Source organism: Schistocerca piceifrons, chromosome 8, assembly GCF_021461385.2.
Source record: "Schistocerca piceifrons isolate TAMUIC-IGC-003096 chromosome 8, iqSchPice1.1, whole genome shotgun sequence".
NCBI lineage: Eukaryota > Metazoa > Arthropoda > Insecta > Orthoptera > Acrididae > Schistocerca > Schistocerca piceifrons.
In genome coordinates this window covers 310450242-310474475 of record NC_060145.1, presented here as the reverse complement: position 1 = coordinate 310474475, position 24234 = coordinate 310450242, and the positions used below count along the sequence as shown (strand labels likewise).

Below are 24234 nucleotides of genomic sequence, written 5' to 3'. Positions count from 1 at the left end.
CGAAATTAGCTAACAGGACGAGTTTAACAAACCACTATACAGCCTATAATGCACAACGTATTGTTTTATGAAGCAGAATCGGATCGTTTACTTTTTACCTCTCAGAAGATTTCATTTAACCCCTAAGGGGCTATTACCCCCACGTTGGTAACCAATGGTATAGACAGCCGGGAGTCACATACTGAGCGTGGCGGGAAGAAGTACAATGTTGTAAATTAATATTTATTATATGAACACAGCTGTGCTGTTCCAGCCATACCGACAACATTACAAATAAACTCCTCCCGCACAGGCCATGAAGGCCCAAAGGTACCGACTGGCCGCCGCGTCGTCCTCAGACCACCGGCGTCACTGGATGCGGATATGGAGGGGCATGTGGTCAGCACACCGCTCTCCCGGCCGTATGTCACTTTACGAGACCGAAGCCGCTACTTCTCAATCAAGTAGCTCCTCAGTTTGCCTCAGAAGGGTTGAGTGCACACCGCTTGCCAACAGCGCTCGGCAGACCGGATGGTCACCCACCCAAGTGCTAGCCCAGCCCGACAGTGCTTAACTACGGTGATCTGATGGTAACCGGTGTTACCACTGCGGCAAAGCCGTTGGCTACCGACAACATTAGTTGCACTGATACAACGCTAATAACGTTATGGAGTTATTAATTAAAGTAAAGACGTAAATAAGAAGAACATTGTCATTCAGTTGGTAGTGGTGGAAGACGATGGACCACTCAGAAGCGCACACAAAATAAGCCAGCGCCAGACTCTTAGTGTAACTCATTAGATTCTTCTACCGCGTACGAGCGAAGCAATAAAGGTTGGAACGGTCATTTGGAAAACGATGCCGATAATTATTCGTCGCAATTAAGTGTCTCGGAAAACATTTGTGTGTAACAACTCACTACAAGTTATATGTCAGGAATGAACAAGTGCAGCACGAACTTTGGGCACTATAGTGCAACGAGTTACCGAAAATTATGTTTCGTGTTGAATAGCGCCTCGGTGAACGTTCGTGTGAAGTGTTAAACATCTTGAAATACTGTGAATCGTTAGACCGTATCTTGCTGTGGTGCTCTGTACACGGTTAGCTTCAATGGATTTTAATTTAATGAATGAAAGTAATCGGGCTCTTACTTTCGTTTCTTGATTGCCGCTAAACTTTAATGAAGACAAATCAAATATCATCCCGTGTTTTGATAACTTCATTACGTAGCAATGTGCAAGGCTATTCCATGCGTCTGGGCACCGAATACACTCTTTAGTTGATTTAGATTGGAAATGCTTCTTTCCTACTCTTAACTTCACTCATTATTGTAAGTGATGGTGCCCAATATACTATTGAAATTAGTTATTCTCGGATTCTACTGTACAACATTTATTTCGTTAAACACACAAGCATTAGCAGTAACAGACACAATTAAAGAACACTTCAAACACAGTGTGTGCCATTACACAATAACTTTAGGCATGACCGACTATCAGCTCTGTATGTACGGTACTGCTGCTAATGAATGACTATCATCTGTGCCTCCAAGCTCGGTCGCTCCACAACTGTTACAACTGAGCTTTCTGTTGCCTGCACATTGCCCATCCAAAGATCGTATGTATAAGCTAGTGTACCAATACAACTGGATTTTCCCCCACAGCGCCGGCCGGGGTGGCCGAGCCGTTCTAGGCGCTACAGTCTGGAACCGTGCGACCGCTACGGTCGCAGGTTCGAATCCTGCCTCGGGCATGGATGTGTGTGATGTCCTTAGGTTAGTTAGGTTTAAGTAGTTGTAAGTTCTAGGGGACTGATGACCTCAGAAGTTAAGTACCATAGTGCTCAGAGCCATTTGAACCATTTTTCCCCCACAGTGCCAGTTCAGTTTAGCACAGTTTCTTGTTTGACCTTCGAATCCTGCGCCTATATGGAGAAGGAGCCAATTGCGACGAGATCTACGGGACATTTTTGAAGATTCGAGGTAGACAAAACAAAGTCAGTGATGCTAGGAAAGTGAAAATACATACCCTTCCAAACTGCAATGTTGATAGAACCTGACATTTCTACTAGATGGGTAGGGCGTTTTATGAAACCCGCCATGTAACGGATAGGCAGGTGAACATTATATGAGTAAAACGAAGCCACCACTGCCTTCTTCTATTTTTCTTAAACGTCGCAACCTACAGTCCACACATCACTCCTTTTCTGTTAAAATTGTTCCCATATTTACCTCACTAAACCGCCTGTTTTGAAATAAGCGGCTTTCTTTTTCTTTCGGTGGTAGTCAAAGAGTTTGGCGTTCCTTCAGGCGTGCACTGACGCTTCTTCTTGAAGTGTCAATGTGGACTTTATCGCCGTACGTAGAATTTTATATACCGTGCGTGTTGAAAAGATAGCACGATTTTCCTTTATAGAAAAATAATATTAGACCAGTGTTTAGAACAACCAAGAAAATGTTTCAAGCCCATACCTGCATGAGATAATGTCTACAACGGAATTACGAACAGAAGCGTAAGTTCTGAAAGAACACAGACATATTTCAGGAATAGGGAAAACAGAAAAATCAGCCGTACCAGTGCATGCCCTCCATCCATGAAGTGAAATAATCCGAAACCAACATTTTATTTACAATGACGAACTTGTAACCACAGTTATACAAAGAAGCCACGGAAATGTATAAACATGGGGATAACCGTGACAGAAATGAAGAAGCCATGAAAGTTAGCGAGACGTGGACAGCTTCACTCTACACTCCAGGTAAGAATGCATGTAAAAAAGCTAATTCTCCTGACCATTCATCTTCTTCAAATGTCTTACAAAAAAACCCTAAAAAAGTAAATCCTCATTCATGCTGCAGATAAAAAAAATCACATTGATCATGCGGAATCCAACATTCTCATACAATACATTTCTGTTATAAGCCAGTGCGAAGTCCTTTCTCAAGGTGGCATAAATTCGTTAACCGTAAGAGCCTAAAAGCATCTGTAAGATCATTTTCTACTAAGTTGTACCACAAAATTCTATATTAATAATGTCCTCATTTCCGCACAAACTATCCTTCATAACATTTGTTTCTCATATAGCTTTGTCTCTTCATGGTCCCCCACATCCCCAACAACACCAGTCAACACGATACCCAGTGACCTTTACTGCTTTGATCAAAAAGACAGGACCCTTCGTGAGAGCCAAGTAAGGTTAGCTGAAATTCAACTGTAATCCAGAATCTTGACACATCGGCATTGTCTTCTGTAAGTTCGAAGAACCTTCTGAAACTCAAGCAAACTGTTGGCAGAAAGTCAAATTTAATGTTTTTCACACTTATACATGAACAAAAAATCACATTCAAATTTCTTTTGGAGTATAAATCAGAATTTATATTTCCATACGTGTCGGATCATCATCATAATGACCCTAAGCTAAGGTATTCACTTTATCTGGAGGTATAAAACGTTTATCATTTTGTGCTGGTAAATCTAGCTCGTGCTCTTTACCAGTAGAAACTGCGTGGCAGTTTCTGTATAGTAGTTTTAACACCAGAATTCAACACACATTGATGAGAATCACTGATGGCTATCTTATCAACAGAAGACTATTTCACACTCATTGAACCGTGCATTATGCCTCCAGAATCAGCCTGGAGTAACGGTATATACATCGTAGGTTGACAAAATCAGTGACAGGTTTACTGCTGAAATCGTCTATCAGTAATCCAACCTTCTTTTTATTCAAAAGTCGAATGTTACACGTGGCGACGAAATGATATATAAGTATCCAGTCTTTTAAAAACAAAGCCACCACTGTTCACTTACAAAGACGTCGAACGCTTGCTGCAACTGGGCGTTAGTAACGAAATTCGTGTGCAAAAACTGCGTAGTATTGCTTTCTATGTATACTGAAGTTACTACAACAAGTGTTCAGAGCTTCAGATGTACCGAGGTGAAGATTTCTTGGAATGGTTTAACTAACAGTTGTATCTGATTGCAGAGAACACAAAAAATTACTTGTTGCAAAGCAATCAAATGATTATTAGTCCTTAAGAGAAAGTACTGTTAGAAATTGTCAACGAACACTTCAAGGGGATTAGTGTGAAAAGCGAAGGTCATTGCCATTTTACAGGCAGATATCATCAAAGGCGTAATTTAAATTACAGAGTTAATATTACAGAAGTTGTTATTTTTCACATTCTGATTTCGCTGACTTATATTTTAAAACTTATGTCTTGCTTTTGCCCAACGTGTTTATATATTTCTGCACTCCTTGTCTCATAGCATAAGAGGTAGATCCAACCCAACATGATATCCTACCTGACTTTGCATGGAATGCGTTGTTGAATACTAAATACTAATGTAAAGCTGCAAATTATAATAGACAACTGTTGTTGTTGTGGTCTTCAGTCCAGAGACTTTTTTGATACAGCTCTCCATGCTACTCTGTCCTGTGCAAGCTTCTTCATTATGTGTAATTATCTCAAAGCAGAAACGCTCTCGAAAATTAATTTGGTACTTTGACGTGTATCAAATTTGCGATTTATCACATTTAGCTATAATTTTTCCGGGATGAAATCCTTACGTATCTTACTTTTTCTCTTTCTGATACATGATTTTTATTCTAAGTTCGCATTCAGACTTTAATTTTCGCTATTGATTATGATACGCTCTGGGTATACGTAAAATGTAATCACCGATAGCAAACCGAGTTGGCCAATATAAAACGCTGTAGGACAGAAACTATTCCCTCTGATCGTGAAATCAAGATGTGATCCCACTGTTAAGATTGATCAATTTTGTGATTGTGTATGCAAATAAACAGTTAAATATGAAACACTTCCTTGCTGTTCTACAACTATTATCTATTGGAAAGTGGATTACCCAGAAGAATGTAGGAAAAGGCATTTCATCCTGAACGTCAGCAACTCTAAACCAATTTTTACGATATGGGATACCAAAAGAGAGTTCTTGTTTGTAGTGCTGAAGTTTATCCTACTACCGAGAGTAAACATTTATGTGACGACATTGCGATATGGTTTCTTAATAGTGTATCATGTATGAAATCCCTAGGTCTCTTTCTCTTTTGCTTACTAATTTAATATTTTTAAACTTGGTTCGTAGTTCATTAGTAGTTTTTAATTCATTTAATTTATTTATGATACTCCCTGGGTACCTGCAAGATTTAATGGACATTTACAAAATGTAATAACAACTCATTAGTAAGCTAAACAATCAAGATGGCATGTCAGCACAGATGGTTAATCTACTTATTGTTTGTTTAAATAAATAGAGAAATAGGAAACACTTCATTGATGGCCTATAAGTAGCAAGACCAGAAGACTATATTGAAATGCATTTGAACCTGAATCTAAAAAACATAACATATTTTTTATGGTACACAACGAAAAGGAGGGGTCCTGGGTGTTCTACGGCACTTTATCGTATTTCCGATTCTCCATGTCGAAAAACCTTTACGTGGTTTCATTGGAAAATGACTTCCTATTACGCTAAAGTGAAAATGACCTCGAAATGAATTTGCAACTGTGATGTGCAGAAAATTTGCGATTTATCACACTGCGAAATTTATTTTAAGTATGAAATCCTTTCGTTATTGTAGTTCCTCATATAATATCTTTAATCTTTGGACATAGGCGAAGAAACTATTATTTTCAAGTAATGATTATCCAATCCATAGCTAATACCAGTATAGTGTCACATCGTAACTAGTTTTAAGTAATTACTATGACGTAATGGTGTATATAATATAAAGGAAATGATTACATTGTCATAAACAAATGTTGTCTATAACTGAAAATAGCTCGAAATGTATATACATTGAACGGATAGAAGTTTATCTAGGCAGCAACTGCTTGCAAATATATGTTAGTCCTACAGTATTAGCCAATGAATGAGTAATTGGTAACAATAATTAGATCTTCCTGATACTTATCTTTGACTGCGGAGGGCGCAAGGAGCTCACGTCTCTCCCCGCCGCTATCAGTTTTCATCACCGGAGGTGATATTTCTAAATCAAATAGCACCTCAATTGTCCTCAGAAGCACTGACAGCACCCCACTTGCCAACAGCGCTCGGCAGCGTCTAACGTCACCCATTCAAGTGCTAGCCTTGGCCGATAATGCGTAATTTCGTTGATACAACGTGAACCGGTGTTGCCACTGCGTGAAGAACGTTGGATATTATCTTTGGAAACAAGCGTCTTCTTCTTTTGACGTGTATCTATTTTTCATCATTCTTGTTGTTGTTGTTGTGGTCTTCAGTCCAGAGATTTGATTGATGCAGCTCTCCATGCTACTCTATCATGTTCAAGCTTCTTCGTCTCCCAGTACCTACTGCAACCTACACCCTTCTGAATCTGTTTATTCATCTATTGGTCTCCCTCTACGATTTTTACCCTCCATGCTGCCCTCCAATACTAAATTAGTGATCCCTTGATGCCTCAGAATATGCCCTACAAACCGATCCCCTCTTCTAGCCAAGTTGTGCCAAAAATTTCTCTTCTCTCCAATTCTATTCAATAACTCCTCATTACTTATGTGATCTATCAATCTAATCCTCAACAGTCTTCTGTAGCACCACATTTCTAAAGCTTCTATTATCTTCTTGTCTAAACTATTTATCGCCCACGTTTCACTTCCACACATGCCTACACTCCATATAGATACTTTCAGAAACGACTACCTGACACTTGAATCTATACTCGATATTAACAAATTTCTCTTCTTCAGAAACGCTTCCCTTGCCATTGCCAGTCTACATTTTATATCCTCTCTACTTCGACCGTCATCAGTTATTTTGCTCCCCAAATAGCAAAGCTCATTTACTACTTTAAGCGTCTCATTTCCTTATCTAATTCCCGCAGCATCATCCAATTTAATTCGAGTACATTCTATTATCCTCATTTTGCTTTTGTTGATGTTCATCTTATACACTCCTTTCAAGACACTGTCCATTCCGTTCAACTGCTCTTCCAAGTCCTTTGCTGTCTCTGCCAGAATTACAATGTCATCGGCGCACCTCAAAGTTTTTATTTCTTCTCCATGAATTTTTCCGCTACGGTCGCAGGTTCGAATCCTGCCCCGGGCATGGATGTGTGTGATGTCCTTAGGTTAGTTAGGTTTAATTAGTTCTAAGTTCTAGGCGAATGATGACCTCAGAAGTTAAGTCGCATGCTCAGAGCCTGTATGGATTTTAATTCCTACTCCGAATTTTTCTTTTGTTTCCTTTACTGCTTGCGCAATATACAGATTGAAATACATCTGGGATAGGATACGAACTTGTATCACTCCCTTCCCAACCACTGGCTCCTTTTCGTGCCCCTCGACTCTTATAACTGCCATCTGGTTTCTGTACAAATTGTAAATAGCCTTTCGCTCCCTGTATTTTACCCCTGCCACCTTCAAAATTTCAAAGAGAGTACTCCAGTTAACATTGCCAAACGTTTTCTCTAAGTCTACAAATGCTAGAAACGTAGGTTTACCGTTCCTTAATCTATTTTCTAAGAAAATTCGTACGGTCAATGTTGCCTCACGTGTTCCAACATTTCTAGGGAATCCAAACTGATCTTCCCCGAGGGCGGCTTCTACCAGTTTTTCCATTCGTCTGTAAAGAATTCGTGTTAGGATTTTGCAGCCGTGGCTTATTAAACTGATAGGTCGGTAATTTTCACGTCTGTCAACATCTGCTTTTCTTGGAATTGGAATTATTTTATTCTTCTTGAAGGCTGAGGGTATTTAGCCTGTCTCATACATCTTGCTCACTAGATGGTAGAGTTCTGTTAGGCCTGGGTCTCCCAAGGCTGTCAGTAGTTCTAAAGGACTGTTGTCTACTCCATGGGCCTCGTTTCGACTTAGGTCTTTCGGTGCTCTGTCGAACTCTTCACGCAGTATCATATCTCCTGTTTCATTTTCATCTATATTCTCTTCCAATTCTATAATATTGTCCTCAAGAACATCGCCTTTGTATAGAGCGTATATATACTCCCTCCACCTTTCTGCTTTTCCTTCTTTGCTTAGAACTGGGTTTCCATCTGAGCTCTTGATATTCATGCAAGTGGTTCTCTTTTCTCCAAAGATCTCCTTAATTTTCCTGTAGGCAGTATCTATCTTACCCCTATTGATATGCGCCTCTACATCCTTACATTTGTTTTCTAGCCATCCCTGCTTAACCATTTTGCGCTTCCTGTCGATCTCATTTTTGAGAGGTTTGTATTCCTTATTGCCTGCTTCATTTACTGCATTTTTGTATTCTCTCCTTTCATCAGTTAAATTCAGTACCTACATCTACATCTACATCCATACTCCGCAAGCCACCTGACGGTGTGTGGTGGAGGGTACCTTTAGTACCTCTATCGGTTCTATTCCAGTCTCGTATTGTTTGTGGAAAGAAGGATTGTCGGTATGCCTCTGCGTGGGCTCTAATCTCTCTGATTTTATCCTCACGGTCTCTTCGCGCAATATACGTAGGAGGGAGCAATATATTGCTTGACTCCTCGGTGAAGGTATGTTCTCAAAACTTCAACAAAGGCCCGTACCGAGCTACTGAGCGTCTCTCCTGCATTCCACTAGTGTTTATCTATCATCTCCGTAACGCTTTCGCAATTACTAAATGATCCTGTAACGAAGCGCGCTGCTCTCCGTTGGATCTTCTCTATCTTTTCTATCAACCCTATCTGGTTCGGATCCCACACTGCTGAGCATTATTGAAGCAATGGGCGAACAAGCGTACTGTAACCTACTTCCTTTGTTTTCGGATTGCATTTCCTTAGGATTCTTCCAATGAATCTCAGTCTGGCATCTGCTTTACCGACGATCAACTTTATATGATCATTCCATTTTAAAGCACTCCTAATGCGTACTCGCAGATAATTTATGGAAGTAACTGCTTCCAGTTGCTGACCTGCTATATGGTAGCTAATTATAAGGGATCTTTCTTTCTATGTCTTCGCAGCACATTACACTTGTCTACATTGAGATTCAATTGCCATTCCCTGCACCATGCGCCAATTCACTGCAGATCCTCCTGCATTTCAGTACAAGTTTCCATTGTTACAATCTCTCGATATACTACAGTATCATCCGCAAACAGCCTCAGTGAACTTCCGATGTCATCCACAAGTCATTTGCGTATATTGTGAATAGCAACGGTCCTACGACACTCCCCTGCGGCACATCTGAAATCACTCTTACTTTGGGAGACTTCTCTCTATTGAGAATGACATGCTGCGTTCTGTTATCTAGGAACTCTTCAATCCAATCACAGTCCATATGCTCTTACTTTGTTCATTAAACGAGTGTGGGGAACTGTATCGAACGCCTTGCGGAAGCCAAGAAACACGGCATGTACATGGGGACCCCTGTCTGTGGGCCTCTGAGTCTCGTGGACGAATGGCGCGAGCTGGGTTTCACACAATCGTCTTTTTCGAAACCCCTGCTGATTCCTACAGAGTAGATTTCTAGTCTCCAGGAAAGTCATTATAATCGAACGTAATACGTGTTCCAAAATTCTACAACCGATCGACGTTAGAGATATAGGTCTATAGTTCTGCACATCTGTTCGACGGCCCTTCTTGAAAACGGGGATGACATGTGCCCTTTTCCAATCCTTTAGAACGCTACGCTCTTCTAGAGACCTACGGTACACCGCTGCAAGAAGGGCGGCAAGTTCCTTTGCGTACTCTGTGTAAAATCGAACTGGTATCCCATCAGGTCTAGCGGCCTTTCCTCTTTTGAGTGATTTTAATTGTTTCTCTATCCCTCTGTCGTCTATTTCGATAACTACCAATGCAGTCTTCCTCTGTGAAACAGCTTTGGAAAAAGACATTTAGTAATTCGGCCTTTAGTCTGTTATCCTCTGTTTCAGTACTATTTTGGTCACAGAGTGTCTGAACATTTTGTTTTGATCCACCTACCGCTTTGAAATAAGACCAAAATTTCTTAGGATTTTCTGCCAAGTTACCCAAGGTTTTCTATTAGGCCTCGTCTTTTTACCTACTTGATCCTCTGCTGCCTTCACTATTTCATCTCTCAAAGGACCCATTCTTCTTCTACTGTATTTCTTACCTCCATTCTTGTCAATCGTTCCCTAATGCTCTCCCTGAAACTCTCTACCACCTCCGGTTCTTTCAGTTTATCCAGGTCCCATGCTCTCAAATTCCCACCTTTTTGCAGTTTCTTCAATTTTGATCTACAGTTCACAACCAATAGATTGTGGTCAGAGACCACATCTGCACCTGGAAACGTCTGAAAATTTAAAACCTGATTCCTAAATCTCCGTCTTTCCATTATATAATCTATCTGAAACCTTTCAGTATCGTCAGGCTTCTTCCATGTATACAACCTTCTTTTATGATTCTTGAACCGTTAGCTTGATTAAGTTATGCTCTGTGCAAAATTCTACCAGGCGACTTCCTTTTTCATTCCTTACCCCCATTCCATATTGGTACAAATGGTTCTGAGCACTATGGGACTTAACATCTGTGGTCATCAGTCCCTTGGAACTTAGAACTACTTAAACCTAACTAACCTAAGGACATCACACACATCCATGCCCGAGGCAGGATTCGAACCTGCGACCGTAGCAGTCGCGCGGTTCCGGACTGAGCGCCTGAACCGCTAGACCACCGCGGCCGGCCATTCCATATTCACCTACTACGTTTCCTCCTCTTCCTTTTCTTCCAATCGAATTCCAGTCATTCATGATTATTAAATTTTCGTTTTCCTTCACTATCTGAATAATTTCTTTTATCTCATCATACATTTCATCAATCTCTTCGTCATCTGCGGAGCTAGTCGGCATATAAACTTGTACTACTGTGGTAGGCGTGGGCTTCGTATCTATCTTGGCCACAATAATGTGTTCACTATGCTGTTTGTAGTGGCTTACCCGCCTTCCTATTTTTTATTCATTATTAAAGCTACTCTGCATTTTCCCTATTTGATTTTGTATTTATAACCCCGTATTCACCTTACCAGAAGTCTTGTTCCTGCTGCCACCGAACTTCATAAATTCCCACTATATCTAACTTTAACCCATCCATTTCCGTTCTTAAATTTTCTAACCTGCCTGCCCGACTGAAGGATCTGACATTCCACGCTCCGATCCGTAGAACGCCAGTTTTATTTCTCCTGATAACGACGTCCTCTTGAGTAGTCCCCGCCTGGAGATCCGAATGAGGGACTATTTTACCTCCGGAATATTTTACCCAAGAGGACGCCATCATCATTTAACCATACAGTAAAGCTGCATGTCCTCGGTAAAAATTACGGCTGTAGTTTCCTCTTGCTTTCAGCCGTTCGCAGTACCAGCACAGCAAGGCCGTTTTGGTTAGTGTTACAAGGCCAGATCAGTCAATCATGAAGACTGTTGCCCCTGCAACTACTGAAAAGGCTGCTGCCCCTCTTCAGGAACCACACGTTTGTCTGGCCTCTCAACAGATACCCTTCCATTGTGGTTGCACCTACGGTACGGCTATTTGTAACGCTGAGGCACGCAAGCCTCCCCCACCAACGTCAAGGTCCATGGTTCATGGAGAGGCATTCCACTTACTAATAAATAAATACACTCATGTTCAGGAAAATAGAACACCTCGACCGACTAGATATAGGACGCTCACATTCACAGCACATGCACATTAGTATGTTCTACAGAAACGATTACCATTTCAGTTATCTCGGTTCAGCACGTGTCCTGTTGCCTAGTAGGCACATGTTCCTTCATGGACCCCGATAGCTTGTTCCATTGGTGATAGCATCGACGCGTATAGGGAGCCAATGGCATCCTATTGTATAGCAATCCATGCAGCATTCACCTGGTTCCAAATTCATCTGTGGTGGTTGGAACTGGGTCAGAGAACTGCCCCCATCGTTTCGCCATACCCCACAAATTTTCAATTGGCCAGGGGTCTGATGATCAGGGTAAAAGGCTGACGTCCTGTGACACCAAGAATGCACGGGCTTGCTGAAAAATGGCGTCTGTGGAGTTGTGCAGAAAGGGTAAGTCTACGGGTCACAGGCACTCTTTCACGTAGATCACAGTGGTCACAGTGGCCTGGGCGTGCACCAGCTGTGATTTATGCTTGTACCCAACACATCCCACTTCGCAAGACCTTCAGTTTGCGCTGTATGCCTTGAACAAATGCAGTCACAGAGACGCCGTTCCGACAAACCCAAACGCGGCCATCATTTTTAAACAAACAGGATCTGGATTCGTTCGAAAACACTATCTGAGGCCATTCCTGTCACTGGTAGTAGCTATGAGTCGTTCCACTCACCATTGCCGGCTAGCACGTTTCTGCACATCAGTCAAAGCCGGAAAAGTGAACGACGCACACGTAACCTATGCAGTAATAAACGGGGACGGACTGTCATCTCTAACAGTGTACGATGTGTAACTGTTCTACTATTGCGCCAGAGCCGCGGAGGACCAAGATCTGTCCTGCAATGCCATTCACCTAAGGCATCGATCTTCTCGGCGGAATGGGGGGAAGGAGTCGGCGGTGGGTGGGTTCTGGGTGATGCGACCTGGTCCATCTCATCGTGTTCTATGGGCTTCCGTGAGCTATCCTGCACACATCAGTTGCGCTACTGAAACGCATGGTCCCACACGAGCAACAGTTTTCTGGATAGATTCATGACGTTCTCTGACGCCAATTATTCGCCCTCTTTCTAACTCATTGATTTGACAGTATGATTCGCGCATACGTCCAAGAGTCAGATTTGCTCAAGTCCCACTGACGCTGATCTTGAACCCTCGGCCCGATGATGGTTCCAATGATAGTCACTTCTGCAGAAATACTAACCTACACTCGACAGCAAAAACGTGGGTCACGCCTGAATACACTGGACTCGCATTCGGGAGGACGACGGTTCAATCCCGTCTCCGGCCATCCTGATTTAGGTTTTCCGTGATTTCCCTAAATCGTTTCAGGCGAATGCCAAGATGGTTCCTTTGAAAGGGCACGGCCGTTTTCCTTCCCAATCCTTCCCTAACCCGAGGTTGCGCTTCGTCTCTAATGACCTCGTTGTCGACGGGACGTTAAACACTAACCACCACCATCACCACCACCACGCCTGAATTCCAAATGCAGGCTGCAGCTGAATGTATGCAACCCCGTAGCATATCTGTGTTGCACATCGTCGCAATCCTTCACAGTACAGTCGTTGTAAGATACACAATGGGTACCGCTAGAGACTACTAGAGAACACCAGTCTTTATGACAGTCCGTCCAGATGTAAAGTAACACCACGATAGTACAGATCAGACATCCTTAACGTTTGTAAACTAAAATTAATTTCAATAAGTGACATTTCAAACGTTATGGGACAACTAATTTTGTCACATAAAACGTTCAGTATTCCTTAGGCTCAATTAAATATTTGAGACATTATATGGTTTTATATAGTTGTATGGCAATTGGAAACAAGTTCTTTGCTTTCTAAAAGGTTTACCGAACACATGCTGAACGTCGTTCAACGTTCAACGGGGAGTGGTTTCGCATCAACTTTATGTAATACTAAGCAGTTAAAAGAAAACGTGATTAACGGCGGCAAGCACTCTACGGAAATCCCAACATTAACAGCGAATCACAAGTAATAACATTTTTTCACATTATTCATCAACAGTTACTTGTACACAAAGTTGTACTTTAAATGACATAGGCTGGGTTGTTTTGGGGGAAGAAACCAAACTGCGAAGTCATCGGTCTCATCGGTTTAGGGAAGGACGGGGAAGAAAATCGGCAGTGCCCTTTCAAAGGAACCATCCCGGCATTTGCCTGGAACGATTTAGGAAAATCACGGAAAACCTAAATCAGGATGGCCGGACGCGGGATTGAACCGTCGTCCTCCCGAATGCGAGTCCAGTGTGCTAACCACTGCACCACCTCGCTCGGTTTAAATGACATGACCAGCGTCTTAGTTCTGGATTTTGATGCAAACCCAGAACGTAAAGCCATTGTTAACCAAGCAAAGCTTTGTACCTTATCGAGACTCGATCGCTAGGCAGAAAGAGACGTCAAATATTGACGTTTGCACCAGTACCAGTTATCAGTTCTCAACTTGAACGTGAATGACTATAATATTTGTACGAAACCAGGAACCCTAACATGACAATTACCTTCTTGGTAATTAACCTCGAAAGACTTTGTATAGTGTTGTATTGTCAAGGAATAAAGGATGCACATGTTTAAAATTGAAATGCCATCATTTAATTCTGGGGACAAGGATGCGAACCCAGCACCTAATCGGATTGTTGAATAAGTACGTAAAATCAGAATGTAGATACCACAGTTTGTCACCAGTAGTGGGGTTGGAACCTTAAATGACGACTGAAGGTGTACTGCCTGACCGGGATTCGAACTTGGCGCCTACCGCCGTCGTTGTCTAACCAGGAACAGACGAGAAATATCCAATGTTGGTCCACCATCAGCGAGATGTGCACAAGCTTAACTAGAAATAAGGTGGCGAAAACGTCTATGCTGACGGAGAGTCAAACGCCGCACACATGGTTATGAAGACACTTTAATAATCAACTTCATATTCAGTAGAGTAGCATGTTTAGTTGCAAACCTTAAGGCCTTACTCATCCCTAGTAACTTGTTGCCTAATATCTCCGATATCATGATGTTAATTTACAAGTGGATTGACTGCCGTGAAGAGCAATGTTCTGTAGTAGTCGTGTATCATTGAGATGTAAATGAAGTGCCTCAGCAGAAAGTAATTTCCGTCGTGCAGCACGTATTGTTTCAGAGGCACTGAGTACATGTTATAAGTGCACAAAAAGTGTATTATCTACTACGCATATACTATTATTTGGAGAAGCTGCCGCCAAACCTGTTTACTTTTACATTCCGCTTAGTTGTAGTGGTTGAATACACGTTTTCTTAAGGCTCCATCTAATGCAGAGTGCTTACAAAGAAAGAATAGTTCCCTGCGGCATGCTGTTGCTAGCTAGATGAAAAATTTTGTGGTGCCCATGTTTAAAATGGATGTATTTTTGAACGTATAATTCGTCAAATATTTGAATGAATCGTCAAGTGTAGGCGTGCCTGCACATGTTATAGCACAATAGCTGTAGCTGCGTTATTTTATACTACAGACTTGCGTAGGTTAGGTGAAACTTTTGATCCTTCAAGGGGTGATCGTGGCCTTGCGGCCCGCGTCTGTACTAGCCGCGGCTCGCGAGCTACGGGCCAACCAGGCTGGCCGAGGCGAGACTTCCAAGTGCGCGAGCTGGCGGTGGCGTTGGTGGGCCAACAGCCCGGGACGAGCCAGCACGGCTGCGCCGCATGCCTCTGCCTCTGCCGCTCCGTTTGACGTAAATATGTTTACCTCCTCTCCTGTCATCAGTATAAGAGCGGCAAGCAGAAATACACATCAGGTTGTCTGCCGTAATGGCTCAATGGGAGAGGTCTATTCGAGATAAAGTCGTCGCTCTCACTGAAGAAGGAGTATGTTCCATCAGAGAAGCTGGGAGACGGTATGGCATACCACATATCACTGCAAAGAGATGGTGGAGGATCTGCCTTGAAAGAGGCATCACCAGGGCTCCTGGCTCGGGCAGGAAGAGAGTGAGCTCACAGCAGGGACCTAGTGTCTAGGACCAGAGAAAATCCCTTTCTGAACGCGAAGCAGTTGCGGCGGGAGACCAACTTCCCTGGCTCCAATGACACGATTCGCCGAAGGCTGAGAGACAATGGACTGCATGCACGACGATCTGCCGTGAAACAAGAGCTCAACGAAGACAACGTTTTATACCGGCTAGCATTTGCGGAGCTCCATCTGAAGGCGTCGTGGGACAACGTCATTTTCACTGATGAGAAGGTGTTTTCCACGAATCGTTTACAGGCCGCAAGGGACTCGCCATTGACGCAAATATGTAACCACGACGAGAAGAAGTGGCCGGCTATCTGTAACCTGCTGGGGTTGAATTTCTGCGTGAGGGGCGGGAATTCTTCACAGGATAGAAGGAACTCTGGACAGCGCGCAGTATGCCCACATATTGGGAAATGTGATGCTTTCGTCAGTGCGAATGCTGTACGCAGAAGGGGACGTCACATTTCAAGAGGACCATTCTCCCATTCACAGGTCTGCATTTGTTCAGCAGCTGCTCTCCACGAATGGCGTAAACGTCATGGACTGGCCGCCACGGGTGGCTGATATGAACCCCATGGAAAACGTGTGGGCTGAGGTCGCCAGAGCATTAACTGACCACGAAACCAACCAACTACTGCGGACGCTCTATGGGACTGCGTCCTGGAAGCCTGGGAGGAAGTTGCTTCTTCAGGCTGTTACGTCCGACGGCTTATACATTCTATGCCAAGACGCATGATAGAAGTACAAGATAATGAAGGACTCTGGATAAAATATTATAGTCCTTAAAATGTTTTGTTATGTCTTCTTTTTCGTCATTTTTCCTCATTGGGAGCTAGTGGAAGATCGCGTGGCAACAGAAAAGATACAATATGGGTAAGTTTTTCTTTGAGTTGCCTTTTAATTCAAGTGGGTTTCTTTTGAATACAGTTTGTTAAATATTCTGATTTCATTTGTCTAGATACAAACCTATCAGCATAGATCGACTCTGTCATGGTAGTTTTTGTTATTTCAAATACATTTCTCTCTTCACCTCCATCCATGAATACGCCCTCCGTCCTCCACACAATACGCAAACGATTTCGTATTATGTTTACTCGTTGTTAATATCTCCTCTATTCTCTCTCACACTCTCTGTCTCTGACACTATCGCCGCAAGTGCCCTTCTATTCCATTCCCCAAAAACTTCATTAATGAATCTAGCGGTTTGCATTGACGCTACATTTTCTCTTTTAATTGCTGTTGTCTTTGCTCTCTATCATCCCTCTCAACACATATGAAACCGTATTCTTTGATATCCCCTTCCCTATAACCCATTCTTCGTTCTGAAAACAGTCCTTCCGTATCTCTCGCTCCCAAGATAAAACGAACCGTGGCACTCATCTAAGTAAGCAATGCTTTGCAAGCATTTCACGCTTATATTTTGCACTTCTGCACTTCTATCCATCCAGTCCTCCTTCCTGTTACCCGTCCCTTGACATCTGCATCTGCAGCTAAATGAATACTCTGCAATTCATAATTATGTGCTTGGCTGGGGGTTCTGTGGCCTGGTGGATTAATCTTGTATTGATGTGTAAAACGTGTAGGTTCACATCTCACGTCAGGCATAGATTTTTAACACACACGAGTAACTCTCCTTCACCCCTTGTAACACCAAGTTGAGCTGTGACAGATGGAGAAACCCCGGAAGCCAGAGACTCTGTCACCAGCAAGCCGTCGTAAACTAGAAAACGTATTTCATTTAATGAACCAATGGCCATGTAAGTTTACAAGGCTCTTACTTTATTTGAGACTGAGACACTGAAAATTGTGGTGCTGGACTGGGATTCGAATTCGATCTCACTGTGTTCCCAAGATTACAAACTCTTCTAGGCCTCCTCGAGAGGCCCATATCTGGTTTCTAATCCTGATCAGCACAAAATATTCATTATTTCATTTCAAGCCCTAGCATGTGCACTCCGAACTACTAGTGAAAAATAGTTGCATTTTCAACGTCTCTTCGTGCGTTGTCAGCTGTAACGTGTTCGTTTCAACTCACAGCCACATGATGAGCTTTTTATCACAACATTACAAGATAAAACGTTTCCTTACATCTTTTCAAGTTCAAACATTCCTCTCCATCCTACTGGCGAAAACGGTTTTGGGTCAGACGTTGTGTTCGTTGCGATTACCAACGACGATACGTTGTGAATTCAACTTCTAGTATTTTCCATCACATCATTGAAAGTACAAACATGCCACTCCTAGCTATTATTGGAAAAGAATTTGATAGTTAAAGTGTGCGAGGTTTGAATTCCATTCAGCACAGAACTTTTCGTCGCCTGATGTCTAGCTAAAACATGCGCACATCTCGCTACTGGTGAACCAATAATAGCTATTTAGCGTCTGTTCCTGGTTAGAAAACGACGGCGCTAGATGCTAGGTTCGAATCCCAGTCAGGCAAAAACAATTCTATCGTCATTTAAGGTTCCAACATCTCGCTATAGGTGAAAACACTTGATATTTAACTTCTGATTTTACGTACTTTGTTAACAATCCGATTATGTGCTGGGTTCGCATCCCTGTCACGAGCTTTACATGATGGCATTTCAACTTTAAACATGAGCATACTTTGTTCCTTGTGAATGATACCATATTAAACGTCGTTGGAAGTAGTTCCCAGGAAGGTAACTGTTATTACAGGATTCCCATTTCAGTACAAACATTTTCGTAATTTATTTTCATGATCTGCATTGATAACCGATACTGGTGCAAACGTCTATACTTCATGTCTCTTTATGCCTAGTGATCGGGTCTCAATAAGGCACAAACAAAGCTTAGCTAAGTTAGCAATGGCTATAGGTTCTAGGTTTGAATCCAGGTCCAGAACGACGACGTTGGTCATGTCATTTAAAGTTCAAATTTGTGTACACGTAGCTGTTGATGTGTTACGAGAACAATGGTATTAGTGGTGTTTCGACGTTAATGTTGAGATTTCTGTAGAGTGCTTGTTGCGTTTTTTTACTGGTTCGTCCAATATCCAGTTTCCAGAGCCACTCGCCGTTGAGCGACGTTCAGCCCGTGGATGGAAAACCTTTTCGAGAGTGAAAAACTTTTTTCCAATTGCCTTGCCGTACAGCTTTGTAACTCCATATATTGTCTCAAGTATTCAGTTTTCACTAAGGATTACTGTACGATATATGCAAAATAATCCGTTTTCTCAGAACTTTTGGAATGTCACTTGTTGTAATTAAGGTTAGTTTATGAGTGTTATGGGGTGTCTCATCGCTAAGAACGTGTTTTCTAATATGTTTTGTATGACGATATTAGTTGACGCCTAGATTGACTGCCATAAAGATCTTTGGTCTCTAGTAGTCTCTCGCAGTTCCCATTGTGTGTAGTCAAACGACTGTACCCCATGGGGTTTTGGTGTTTAGAGGACCTGCAACACAGCTACGTTATGTTGATTGTATTCGGCAGTGATCCATTTTTTTTGCTGTCAACTGTACATGTACTGTGAATATGAACGTCCTATGTATACTCATTCAATGTGTTCTGTTTTTTTTCTGAACCTGTGTATCCATGTAATTCTACAGATTAGCTCTTAGCTCAAACCATAGTCAAAACTTCGTATAGAAAGGTCGTGTAACAATCAACCACTTGTTCAGGTTAATGGCGGTCATCGTTATCAGGATAGTGGCAGATACCGCGTCAGGTGATCATCAGTATCCCAATAGTATCCACTATGCATGATCACCACTTGCAGAATGGTATTCTAATTTAACACTGTCCACACAAAATTTCACCACCACATGGCATCAACAAGCCAAGAGTTCCAAAATAGCTCATTTTCAAATATACAAGAAGAGACGTTATATGATTTACTAAGGAAATTCAAAGCCATGCTTGATAAAGTAGAGAAGTTTTCCAAATTCCCCATAAACCGAATAACCTGAATTATGCATAAATTAGCACCATATTCAAAAGAATCAGAATTTGCATAAATATGTGAAGATCATAAGCATTCCAGTTCTCCGAATTTCGCTGAAGTTAACATTATTTTCAATAGTATCTGAAAGATTTTGAAATTCTTGCAAGTTATCGCCGTGTTAAAAAGTATCAGTATACCTGAATTTTTTGTAAATTAGCGTCATGGTCAAAAGTGCACAAACGATCTGAAATTCGCGGAAATTATCATGATGATCAAAAGTATTCGAATTGTCCGAATTTAGTGGAAATTAGCGTCATTTACGTCTTTCAGTCCCAACCAAGTATATAGGCAGTGCCTCTTGCTCAAGAATCTACCCCAGTTACAGCTTTTGTAACCGACTTGAATTTGTATGAGTACAACAACGTGCCGTTTGGCTTGTCATTGTGGGGTGGTAGTGCTATCTTGTATTTGAGATAACATTTCCTTCTGAGTTGATGTTCAATTGTATCTACTGTAATTTAAGTTACTTAGTTAATTACACACAAAAATTTTTCAAGAAATATAGGTCATGTAAAGGAAGCATTAAAATGATTAGATGAAGCAGAAGTTATTGTGAAACACTCAAAGATCACGTTTGTACAGCCCAAAATCTTCCTTTTGGGACAGAATATGTCGCTATCATGCATTAATATTGCCAAACGCGGACGGAGTCTATCCATACATGCCCTGCACCTAAGGACGTTACCGGGGTCGCACGCTTTGTAGGCGTGCATAACTTTTTGTACAAAATTTGTCTCTTATTTTGTACGACTGGTGGCGCATCTTAACGAGCTGCACAGAAATGGAGAAAGGTATGAGTAGGGTCACTCTCAACGAGCAGTTTTCGAAAGCCTCAAGACTGCATTGGAAAATGTGCCAGTATTGGCAATACCCGATTTCGAAAAAGAATTTATCGTCCAGACAAATGCACTGGCATGTGATGTTTTGCTGAAAGAGGTGGAAGGAGGCCTTTGGCGTTTGCCTGTAGTAGTCTTTCACCACTGAAAGATAAGTACTTGGTGTACGAAACTGAAGATTTGCCAGGGTTGTTCGCTATAAAGAAATTAAATTGTCTGTGGAATACAGAACCTTTCACTCAGATACAGATAACCAAGCTCTCAGCTAGGTGCTTGCACGGCCGAGGCGCGCTGGTCATATCCTCCGATGAGCCGTAGGGATATCTGCCTTTCAGTTCAAGGTTAAACGTATTAGAGCAGCTGAGAACCTCGTCGCGGACCACCTAAACCGTACGTTTGGTGACGACAATGAGAGATACATGGGAGTCGGTGGGTTAGCGCAAGTCACTGGTGTTGAACCTGATGAAGTTATATGCTCTATTTCCACCGGGTTACCGCTTATTTTTCGGGACATTGCCCAACAGCAGGATAAAGAAACCTAGTTAGTACTCATTAAAATGCTTTTGAGGAAAGGGGAGACCCTTAGGCCTTATATTATGAGAGGCAATGTGTTACGTTGTGCCGCTCGAGGTCGCAAAGGCAAGATCGTTTTGCCATCTGAGCTAGTGCCATGAGTATTTAAACATTTCCATGAAACAACATTGGAAATGCATTTGGATTACTTTAAAAATAAGACTAAAATTCGTGAGGGATTCATCCCTGATGGTATGGATAAGCAAGTTCAGAAATTAGTTGAAGAATGTAAGACTTGCGCTATTAGGAAACCAGCTATGGGTTCCTGTCTTGGGATGTTGTCCTCGGACATAGAATTTGTTCCTATGAGTAAAATACATATCGACTATGTTGGCCATGTTCAAGGATCCAAGGAAAGGTATTGTTCGCACTGGTGTGCGTTGACCCATGTAAGTGTTCGTGCTGTTTAATCCCAACGAGGAACATTAATGTGCCAGCTACGATAAAATGTTTGGAGAATACTTTCAGGACCTTTGGCCGGTGTAGAAGTATCTGATAATGCGACTGCCATCACCTCTGCGGGATTTGTGGACTTCTGTCTTGAGATGGGAATAGCCCACAGCACTACGGCACCTTATTACCCAAACCCATCATTCGCTGAGAGAATTAAAAGGCACTTTCCATCACGATGATAGCACAAAGTGCAAGACAAACCATCCTGTTGGCTAATGTATGCCTTCAGTGTTGCTGTCAACGATACGCACAGAGAAACAACGGCCAGTTCTAATTTCACCCCCTTCCAACTCGTAGGCCTTAAATAATTTACTACCGGGGAGGGTTGGCGCAATGCAAATTCACGAGACGTGTAAAAGGACTAAGCAAAATTTAAAGGCTAGTCATCAAAGATTCGCTCGGTGCTATAATGTGGGAAGACGTCCCTCCGCCTTAAAACCAGGGGACAAAGTATTTGTGAAGCACTTTGGAACAGTAACTAAGAGTGCGGAGAAGGTTATACAGAAGTTGTTACCTCGCTTTAAGGGGCCGGTTGAAATTGTGAGGTTCATTATTCCGGTTGCCTTCCTAGTGAGAGACACGAAGCAGAAATGTATTTATAGCTTCCACATTTCACAAAAAAGCAATATTCGTATGGAATATAGCTAAATTGTATAAATTCTATATTGTGTATTAATTAGCATTTATGTGTTTGAGAGTTACATTTATGCTTTATTCTGGAAACTTGTTTCTCGATAGTAAGTGGCATTCCTTAGGTTAAAGAAGTGTGAAATAAGTCGGCAAAGGTGTTGAACTTGTTCTGAACGGTGTGTTCCTGTGTTACACACAGGTACAACCTCCCTCGGTCCTCGGTGGTTGTGACGGGGAGGATTTGGTGTCACAAAACGTCACGCCACCGCGGCCCTTGAAAATCCGCGCCACTAGTGCGTCATGGAGGGTCAAGTAACTCGGTTTTGGAGAGGAGCGAGCAACATGCAGTGGAGAGATACCAACAGAGGAAACAGGCGTTGTAGCTGAATGGCCGTTGGAGTTATTGCACAAAGTGACTGCCGCGGAGGGACATCGGCAACCGTGAAGAGTGACGTGGCTGGATGCTTGCGACGCTGTGAGGATGGGCGCAGTTTGCTTCAGGTCTAGTTCGGTGGTCGTTTCCGAAGCGTGCTGCCAGTACTCGCTCCGTGACTTGGGTTCGCGTCTCTGAATTCCTTACATATATTGTTAAGTTGTTAGATGCCAGTTCGGTTGGCCAGTTTCAGTTTGACAAAATTTTATCTTCAGTTATGTTTCTGTAACCAGAAATTTAGTGTGTATATCCTGTCAAGATTTGAAATGGACTTGTCTTTTTTCCCAACGGTTGTAGTGTTCGATAAAATTACTGACAAATTGTGGGCATGTTAATGACCTACTGTGTGAAATGAATTAATTTTTTACAGTGAACATAGTTTTAACTGACTTTAACTGCGAAGCAGCATTGGTGCCTCATTCACGGTATTTTCCAATGTAAGTGGTTTTTACACTGTTTCTTAGGCATCTTATTGATTTTGTAATTTAGTTTTTACGCTATTTCTCGGGCATCTTGTTGTTTTTGTAATATCCTTCTATTCGTCTGCTGCAGAGCTGAGTAGTTATTTCTTGTTGTGCCAGTTCCTCTTCTGGAAGAACAAACTGCCTTAAAATGTGCTTAAAATTGTACTCTATGCGTGAGCAAGTAAATGTTGAGAGTTTGTTTAAAAAACAAAAATATAATTTTAGCAAGGGGCAAGAACTACTCACAGCTCAATCCAGTCGTACCACTCTCTCTAGAGGTATAAAATAGAAATGCATCGCAATTCAGACCACTGATGAGACCTTTCAGAAACATACCGGAGAAACGCGTAAGGCATGATAAAATTAGTAACGTTCAGTTACACATTAAAGGACTTCACATGAAAAATATCAGCGTAACATAACGGGGAACGAAGGACGAGAGAGTCACAAAGGTTAACACACCGGCTGCCAGTCCCACGAACTAACGGGACGAGGAAACTTCGGTAGACAGCCGATCCTTGCGCTTACAGGATACAGTTCCTCCCGCTTTTAGATACTAGGGGTACGAATGGTCTTCATTGTGTTGCGAGGGACGTGTAGTTCGTAAAACAGTCGTTTGTTGTATGAAGTCCAGCTGCTGGAGGACGGCAGCTGTTCGTACAGAAACGAACGACATGGCTTCACATATTCTTACAAACGACGAATTGCATGAATTGGAGCAAGATTTTTTGACGTTATAATGAGGTTGACGATATTGAAGATTCAAATGATAACTCTAACTCAATGCTAGAGGAACTGCGTCAAACTTCAGATGAGTATTTCTCGTCTTGATTTCGTAAAATGTTTGTTGCAACATTGCATTCTTTCCCATTGTTCCTTCATTTTCTGAATACTGAAACACTTTTATAAGCTACGGAAAATGTAAGAAAGTGTTCAAGAAAAGACACTAAATGCTAGTGCATCGAGTGCAAAGTTTCTAACTGTAAAGAGTCTTGTTTCAAGGTGTGAATACAAAAACATTATACTACATGAAAAAGTTGTTTAACGATCTATAGTTATAGTTTTAGATCATAAGATTTCAATTACAGAAAAAAGAATAGTGAACTACAAATGCCAACAAAAAACTATTTTGTTTCTTATAAGCGAACTGAAGCTTCATAGCAGCTGGAAATATGTACTTCTAAAGCACAAGTTTCATGCTTTCTTAAAATGCTAATCGGTATGCATGAATATCAATTTATTCCAACATGTCGCTCACAAACCTAAGATTGGCGCTAGGGCCATATGTATACCGAACAGAA

The 24234-nt window shown here is 42.0% G+C and overlaps 1 pseudogene; it reads right to left on the bottom strand.

Annotated features, from left to right (window-relative positions):
* Nucleotides 1-486: 486 nt before the first annotated feature.
* Nucleotides 487-604, bottom strand: LOC124712659 (annotated as a pseudogene).
* Nucleotides 605-24234: the final 23630 nt, after the last annotated feature.